Here is an 8,405-nt window from a genome sequence, read left to right on the forward strand (position 1 = left end):
CCTTTTAGCATGCGCTGGGCCGGTAAGCGTGAATTTTTTTATTTTTTTTTTGCTGTAAAGAATAGCGTAGTAGACTATGCTATTCTATATGGAGGAATACAGTAAAAAAAATGGGAGCCTTTGGGTATAGTATGCCACTGTATGTCTATATAATGGCATACGTTGCTGCATGTCGTCAGAGGTATGTCTGGAAATCCTCCCACTATAAACCTCGGACAGGAGGATTAAATGTGATGTGAATAGAGTCTAATTCTGAAAAGTTTGGAATGTTATCTATAAAGAATTTCTTATAGGTTTGTAACCCAGTTTTCCCGACTCCTGAATGGCAAATCTGTTAAATTATCACTTAGAAAGATTTGCCATTCAGAAGTATGGGAAAGACCGATGAAAACCCTGGTAAGAGCTGTAATGGCAGCCACCTTTCTGAGAAACTGATGCAAGAATGAAGTGGCTTTTAGATGATGTGTAAAGTTGGTATAGATGTAAATATTTCACACTGGCCAGACAAACAATCCAATATTTTTATATATATTCCATCCTATAACATAAATCATGCAAATATATGTGAAAGAACTGGATTATCTTCTTAGGCCCCATGCACACGAACGTGTTTTTGCGTCCGCAATTCCCCCGAAAATCCACGGGAGAATTGCGGACCCATTCATTTCAATGAGCCCATACACACTATCCGTGTTTTCACGGGTCCCCGCATGTCCGCAAATCCGTGCCGCACAAACTCCGGACATGTCTTATTACGGCCCGCAAATTCGATGCGGACATGCCCATAGAAGTCAATGGGCCCGTGGAAAATGCGGGTACACCTCCGTGTGTCAACCGCAGTTTGCGGATTTGCGGAAGTGTTGCTAGGCGACGACCGGGAATGAGTTCTGTCGTCATCCTGTTTTACCTAGGCTTTTTTTTTTATCCGCATTTTGCGGATTACATACGGATGAACTGCGGATTACATACGGATGAACTGCGGAGGACATTTCACGGAACACGGTCCTGGAATTTGCGGACCAGAAAAACACTACGGTCGTGTGCATGAGGCCTTAGGCTTGGAGATGTATTTCATGATCACACAGGAAGATTTCCAGTCCCATCCTTCACTCTAAATACAGTATACGGATATAGTAGCAGTGGTGACCAAATATTAGATTAGGAGTTATGGAAAAAGCTATACTCGTTTGTTTCCGGAAATGGCATTGAACAGAATGTGGATGTACCATAAATGTCCAAGATGGGAAAAACCCCTTAGGCCCAGTTCGCACAGAGTTTTTTGAAGCAGAAACTGCGTTGGAATCAGCGCCAAAAAAAGTCAGAAACCGCCTCCCATTGATTTCAATGGGAGTCGGAGGCGTCTTTCTCCTTGTCGGATTTTAGCAGCTCGCGGTAAAAAAAAGTGGCATGCTTTTTCTTGCCATGTTTCCGCCTCTGACGTCCTGTTGAAATCCATGAGAGGCAGAGAAAGCGTTTCTTGCTGCGTTTTTTGCCCGCAGCGCTCAATGGCCATAGTCGAAAAACTCCACAAAAAACGCTGTGAAAATTGCGGCGCAAAATTGCAGGCAGGTCAAAATCTGCCTCAAAATTCCAAAATGGAATTTTGAGCCAGTTTTTTTCATATTGTGGGGCATGCGATGTAGTTCAAATATGCCATATTTATAAATAGAATAATTGTAGATATAAATAATACTGGTGTAACATGACCAATACACCATATACCAAACTGGTAGAAGTACTTCACAGTTAACGTCTTCTCGGGTTGTAGCTGTTTTTCCCATCTCTTCTATTCAGCCTAGACCAGGATGAAGGCTTCTTTTAGCTCCTCTGGAGAGTTTGACGCCCAGGCATCTTTGCCTCTCGGCTATTACACCCCATACCAGCCAGAATAACACTTATAGGGTTGCACAATGTTTTCACATTTTTAATGCTATTTCTATACTGTGCGGGGTCAGACGGTTCAATACCATCAATTCATGTCTTTCAATACTAAGCTGTGCGTTAACAGCAGATCCAGTCACTAGTACTACAGAGAACATGGTCCGCGCGCTGCACAGCGCCCGCAATTTTCTCTTTCTTTAGTTCCCGCCCCAATGGCCACATCAGAGTTGAAGGGAAGAACGCTCCTTCCTTTCTCCACTGCCACCTCTGATGTTTTGCTGCTAGCTAGCATTGACGAACATTGGGGTTAATTTGGTTCATATTAACCCCCGATGTTGCCATTATGTGAGGGAAATGATGGGGTCACTTATTATTAATGTGAGGCACATAGTGTTATGAATTTAATACCTCACATTAATAGTAATTAACCCCATCATGTCCCTCACATTTACCCAACGTTACACATTATGACTGTTAGGTACTTGTTGGGATCACTAACTACTTTATTTAACGATTATAGTAAGCAATCCCACTAGGTACCGCACAGTCACAATGGGAAATATTGGATTAATGTGTGAGGTACATGATGAGGTTAATTACTATTAATGTGAGGCACATAAAGGTTTAAAATTGATAACACCATTTGCCACACATTATACTATAATGTTGGCAAAGTATGGTTTTGGTATCTAGAATCGTGATACTACACTAAGTATCGGTATTGAAGTCTAAATTCTGGTATCGTGACAACCCTAATCCCTTATGGCAGCCAAAATTTCCTTTATGCCCGACATGATGGCCCTTATGTCAGCCGTAGTGCCCTAATCCCATCTACAAGGCCCTGCATAATTGCAAAATTGCCCCCATGACAGCCCTTGTGGCCTCTCCCTTGAGCCCAGCCTGTAATTCTCTCTTGCCCTGATCGGGTGTCTTAATTTCTGACATACGGTGCTCATGTCCGCACGCCAGACGCAGTCCGCTACACTGGCTCTGATGTCTATTACATGGAGACCGGGAAACTGCCGCTAATAGTAATGGTGTCCGGGCCTCGCAATGCCACTTGTAATTACTATCACTTAGCAGAGGATAACACAGAAATGGAGGATATTACAATATTAACCTTAATGGCCTCCGTCAAGTACAATGCACATATTAAGGGCGGATTTTACACGAGCGTGTGCGTTTTGCGTGCGCAAAAGGTACTTGACAGCTCTGTGTGTGATCACCATATGATGCGTGGCTGCGTGCTTTTCGCGCAGCCGCCATCATTATGACACTCTGTATGTTTGTAAACGAAAAGCACGTGGTTTACATTCATAGTTTGACTGCTGTTGCGCGAATCACGCTGGTCGCACGGAAGTGCCTCCGTGTGGCATGCGTGATTTTCATGCACCCATTGACTTCAATGGGTGCGTGATGCGCGAAAAACGCAGAAATAGAGGACCTGTCGTGAGTTTTACGCAACGGACTCATGCTGCGCAAAACTCACGGACAGTCTGCACTGCCCCATAGACTAGCATAGGTCCGTGCGACACGCGTGAAATAACGGAGCCTCCAATGCAGAAGTGAATATATTCACTGAAAACACAAGAGCACAGAGCTGATCGCTAAGTAGGTCAGTATGTCGGATGTATAAGGAAGCAATGCATGTCTTATAAACCTCTTACCCAATGCTTAGCTCTGCTGACAGTTACATCTAGGGAAACAATTGACGCCGGTATATTGTGGTTTTTGAACCCCTTAAAAAGCTATTCCTGATTTCTTTATTACGGTTCATCACAAAGCATTTTACATCATATATGAGCCCTGGGGTCTCAGAGCTGCTGAGAGCACTGAAAGGAAATCTGACTAGTCTATAAATATAACTTTCCAAACTTCCAGCGTCTCAGAGATACACAAATATAGTGCGCGGTTATATATATATATATGTGTGTATATATATCTCAAACTCTTGCTGTCCTGGAAATTATAGTGGTCCTGGCATTCAGTGATGACATTTCTAATTTTATTTCATTTTCCTCGGACCAAGAGAATTCAGTATTGGCAGAACTTCCACATGTAACAGGTCAATGGTAATATTATTTGCGTTTTAATATGGATGCTTTGTGTTGAACACTTCCAGAAATTCTTCAATGATCAGATTATATTTAAAAGTTGAAGAATTGGGTACAGTGGAAATTATATTTAATAATATGTTTACAATATAAATGTATTTAAAGCGAAACTCCACCTTTGGGGCCACTGTAAGGCTGGGTTCACACGACCTATTTTCAGGCGTAAACGAGGCGTATTATGCCTCGATTTACGCCTGAAAATACGGCTCCAATACGTCGGCAAACATCTGCCCATTCATTTGAATGGGTTTGCCGACGTACTGTGCCGACGACCTGTAATTTACACGTCGTCGTTTGACAGCTGTCAAAAGACGACGCGTAAAATTACAGCCTCGTCAAAAGAAGTGCAGGACACTTCTTGGGACATTTTTGGAGCCGTTTTCTCAAAAACGGCCGAAAAAACGGCGTAAAAACGCCGCGAAAAACGTGAGTTGCTCAAAAAACGTCTGAAAATCAGGAGCTCCGTATTTTCAGACGTTTTTGGCTCAGCGTGTGAACATACCCTCACCCAAAACCACGCAGTAAAAACATGCCAGCATGGTTTTTGGCTGAATGGCAGCAGCTCCATGTGGCCTAAGGTCTCCTTCACACACACACATTTTCTAGCATTTTAACACGCAAGAGTTATCAAATGTAACAGGCGTTTTCAGTGGTGTTTTTCATTTGATATCATTTTGTACATGCCTTTGTTCTGCCATTTTTGAAGTCCTATAGAGAAGTCTATGGGAAAAAATGCTTGAAAAAACGCCACACCCAGAGCATGGTGCGTTTGGAAAAAAATGCCACTGACCACAAAATTGCCACATAAACATCACAAACCAAAATGCAGTTGTATGTAGTGCATGTAATATATTACTATAGACTGTAATGTAACATCTGGCCGCACTAAAAAATGGCATTAAAAACACCACGATAAAACGCAGCAAAACACTGTGTATGAATCTAGCCTTAGGCCCCAAGCACACGACCGTAAAAAATCTCTGTAATACGGTCCGCAATTACGGACCCATTCGGTTCTATTGCCCGCGGACACCTTTCCGTATCGCTACGGATAGGTGTCAGTGCCAAACAATTGTACCGCAAAAGATAGAACATGTGCTCCCATACTTTGATCTCTCTGTGCTGTCACATTCACCCACATTAACTTTACTGAAGTGTCTTGACAGTGAATAGACAGCACCTCTAGCCAGGACTCACCCAAACTTTACCGAAGTGTCGGGAGTGTGAATAGACATCACGTCCTGGCTGGAGGTGATGTCTATTCACTGTCAAGACACTTCAGTAAAGTTAATGTGGGTGTTTTGTGACAGTACAGCGAGATCGCGCTGTGCTGAGTACAAATGGACATGAATGGAGAGAAGTGTATGACGCCGATTGGTCACTGATTGGTCAGCGTCATACACCCCTCTGTACAACGCCCACTTGGTCTAAAGTAAAAACACGCCCAGTTGGGCATTAAGAAACTAATTACCATCAATCTTAAATTGCTCATAATTTGCTCAAAAATGATCGTTTTTCAAAATAAAAACCACTGCTGTTATCTACATTACAGCGCCGATCAGATTATATTATATTCTTTAATTATTTTTTCAGTCTCACTAGCGACTTCACTGTGCGATCTTTTCATCGCTTATATAATGCTTCGGTATACCTAGTATACCAAAGCATTATTGCCTGTCAGTTTAAAACTGACAGGCAATCTACTAGGACATGCCAATAGGCATATAACCAGGGCAGGCCTGGGGGCCTTTGTTAGGCCCCCGGCTGCCATGGCAACACATTGCGGGTTCGCGATCGCATTTGCGGACTGCCAATGGGTGACAGAGGGAGCCCCCTTCCTCTTAAAACTACTCGGATGCAGCGGTCGCTAATGACCGCAGCATCTTAGGGGTTAAACGGTCGCGATCTAAGGAAACTTCGATCGCTACCATTCGAACAGCAGCCCAGCTGTAATCAGACAGCCGAGCACCCACTCCAGCCTGCACGGGACGCCAGTGCAGTACTTTGATTAGGCCGCCGTGAAAAGGCAGTGGCCTGGAATAAAGCCCCTTAATGACCGCCGTGAAAATGCATATCGGCAGTCATTAAGGGGTTAAAGAATGCAACTGCATTGAAAAAACCCCACATCAAATCGCAGTGTAAACACGTGGTTTTCGTATACGGTTTTAACCACACGTCAACCGCAACGTCTGCACACACCCTTATATAAAAATGGCACCTATAGTCTCTTGACAACAGAGAGAGCAGCTATGGGAGAATTTGCTCCCCCTGCCTCTGTTCTCTTCTATTACCGAGCTGCATTTTTGGTAAATTAGATTGCGAGCTCTGGGTATGGGGAATAATATGAGTGCATTCTCTATACAGCGCAGTGGAACTATACACAAAACATAATAAATTGTGGAGTAAACATGAAAATGGGCAGCATCCCATCATTAGTTTTGACTGGTCTTCTAATGCAGTTTAAAGGGGTTGTCTAGGAATAGAAAAACATGGCTGCTTTCTTCCAAAAACAGCACCACACCTGTCCACAGGTTGTTTGTGGTATTGCAGCTCACAGGTGTGGCACTGTTTTTCTAATCCTGGACAATCCCTTCAAAAGTGGCTATAGATGGTAGATATTTGTCTTGGGATTACTCCTACAAATCTATAGGGCTGTCAGTAACACCCCCAATATCTATTACTGGGGAACAAACTATTCAGACAGGTCTGATTCTTCTTGGCAGAAATAAGCGGTGCCATAGGTGTCTGGCAGCCTTTCTTCTCTGTCTCCACCACCATATACTCTGTTCTCTTAATTGATAGTAATACATTCCTATGGACAGCGATTTATTGCTTACTAAAAAAAGTCTAGATCTAGCCCCAGCCTTAAGAAACTGTAATATAACTTCCTAATATACCAGTGCACATTTATCAAAGGTCATACAAGAGTTTTTCTGGTTTTATGTAAATAAAGCTAATCGTTGTATAATGAAAAGTTCTGGAATTTCTAATATGCTTTATACTTTAATTCCCTAAGATTATTTAAGATCTCTGTTTGCGTTAAGTGAACAGAAAAATTCTCACTTACATGCAGAAGCTTAAAATCTGTCCTAAGTTATGTCCAACAGGTGCACAGCTCATTATAAGGCCCCCTGCACGGGAGCACGGTCCAAAAAATGCAAAAAATAGGCTTTCTATGGCCCGGACACCTTCCCGTAAATATACGGGAAGGTGTCTGTGGGCAATAGAAGCGAATGGGTCCGTAATTCCGAACGAATTGTACGATCGTGTTCATGGAGCTTTTGTTCACACATCGCGGTTTGATGCAGATTTTTTAGTTCTTAGGCTATGTTCACACGGAGTATTTTGGGGGAGGAATATCTGCCTCAAAATTCCGTTTGGAACTTTGAGGCAGATATTCCTCTCCCTGCACGCCGATTTTCGCGGCAATTATTGCGCCGTTTTTCGCCCGCGGCCATTGAGCGCCGCGGGCATAAAACAGCGAGATATACGCTTTCTCCTGCCTCCCATTGAGGTCAATGGGAGGTCCGAGGCGGAAGCGCCCGAAGATAGGGCATGTCGCTTCTTTTTCCCGCGAGGCAGTTTTACTGCTCGCCGGAAAAAGACGCCGACACCTCCCATTGAAATCAATGGGAGGCGTTCTCGGGCCGTTTCTGCCGAGTTTTGCGACGCGGTTTCCGCGTCAAAAAACTCGGCAAAATACCCCGTGTGAACATAGCCTAATTATTCCCATTACTATTGAAACCACTTCTGGCTTTGACTTAAAAATCTGCATCAAAATCTGCAACAAATCGAAAAATAGAGTGAAGTCACACACAGCAGATTTTTTGCCGAAAATGTCTGCGACTATCTCAATCATCTGAATGGGGCTTGCAGAAATCTGTGAACCTGCTGCAGAGACAACTCCATTCAGATGATTGAAACGGATTTTCAGTCACAGACATTTCTGTAACAAATCATGTGACCGCACCCTTAGGGCGACGCAATAATGTCCCGGCCACGATGCAGCCAACAACAGCGCCGGCACCATGTTCAGCGCAGCTGTCAAATAGCCTGTTAATGTCTGTGCGTTGTTCTGGGTAGCACGACCGTAAGGCTGGATTCACACGACCTATTTTCAGGCGTAAACGAGGCGTATTATGCCTCGATTTACGCCTGAAAATATGGCTCCAATACGTCGGCAAACATCTGCCCATTCATTTGAATGGGTTTGCCGACGTACTGTGCAGAGGACCAGTAATTTACGCGTCGTCGTTTGACAGCTGTCAAACGACGACGCGTAAAATGACTGCCTAGTCAAAGAAGTGCAGGACACTTCTTTGGACGTAATTTGAGCCGTTTTTAATTGAATTCAATGAAGAACAGCTCAAATTTACGTCCGTCAAAGACGCCTCGCAAAATGCGAGGAGG

Source organism: Rhinoderma darwinii, chromosome 7 (assembly GCF_050947455.1).
Source record: "Rhinoderma darwinii isolate aRhiDar2 chromosome 7, aRhiDar2.hap1, whole genome shotgun sequence".
Classification (NCBI taxonomy): Eukaryota; Metazoa; Chordata; class Amphibia; order Anura; family Rhinodermatidae; genus Rhinoderma; species Rhinoderma darwinii.